A 919-nucleotide genomic window follows, 5' to 3' on the forward strand; every position below is an offset into this window, starting at 1 on the left:
CGATGCGTTGTCACGCAGACCAGACTATGAGCTTGCTCATGTTACAACTGTAACGTCGTATTTGATCCGCACGCGCATGCGGGTTATGGGATGTGTGTAGCGCTGCTACGGGCTCTAGGGAGCAAGGAGATTGGAGACTCGGACAAGAAATTGTCACCAAGACTGCGTGCACGATTGTACCAATATTTGTTGTGTAACGGCTTGCTATATTATAGCACCGATTTAACAGATTCACCACGATTTGTGCTTGCTCATGATGAGGATTGGAAACATCGCATCCAATATGAGGCTCACGACACACCACTCAGTGGTCATCTTGGTCGTGAGAAAATGTACAACTCTGTGAGTCACCACTTTTGGTGACCTAAGTTGTACAAATAGACGAGCATCTATGTGCGCACGTGCGAGACGTGTCAACGGGTGAAACTTTTCCAAATGCGGCTGCGCCGCTGGCCAGCTTACCGGTACCTACTGGGTGCTGGCAGTCCATGATTTTGGACTTTGTGTTTGGCCTGCCGAAAGATTCGGCGGGCAACACGGGTGTCGTGGTATGCGTCAACCGGTTGAGCAAGATGGCTCGTTTGGCGGCGGTGCCAGACACCATCGACGGGGTCGGCTCAGCAACGCTGTTCGTGGATCGTGTTTTCCGACAACAGGGACTCCCAGAGTCGATTGTCTCTTCAGATATCCCCGTTTCACGGGGAAATTTTGGTCGACTATCCTCAAGGTGCTAGGCACCAAGTTGGACATGTCGACAACGGATCATCCACAGACCGATGGTCAAACCGAAAGGGTGAATCGCGTCATCGAAGACGATCTTCGCAGCGTCTGCGCTGAGGCGCCGAGGCGCCGAGGCGCTGGAGTGCCATGTTGCCACTCGTAGAGTTTGCACTGAACAATGCAGTGCATTCGTCTACCG

The sequence above is a fragment of the Plasmopara halstedii genome (assembly GCF_900000015.1).
Source record: "Plasmopara halstedii genome assembly, contig: Scaffold_816, whole genome shotgun sequence".
Taxonomy (NCBI): Eukaryota; Oomycota; class Peronosporomycetes; order Peronosporales; family Peronosporaceae; genus Plasmopara; species Plasmopara halstedii.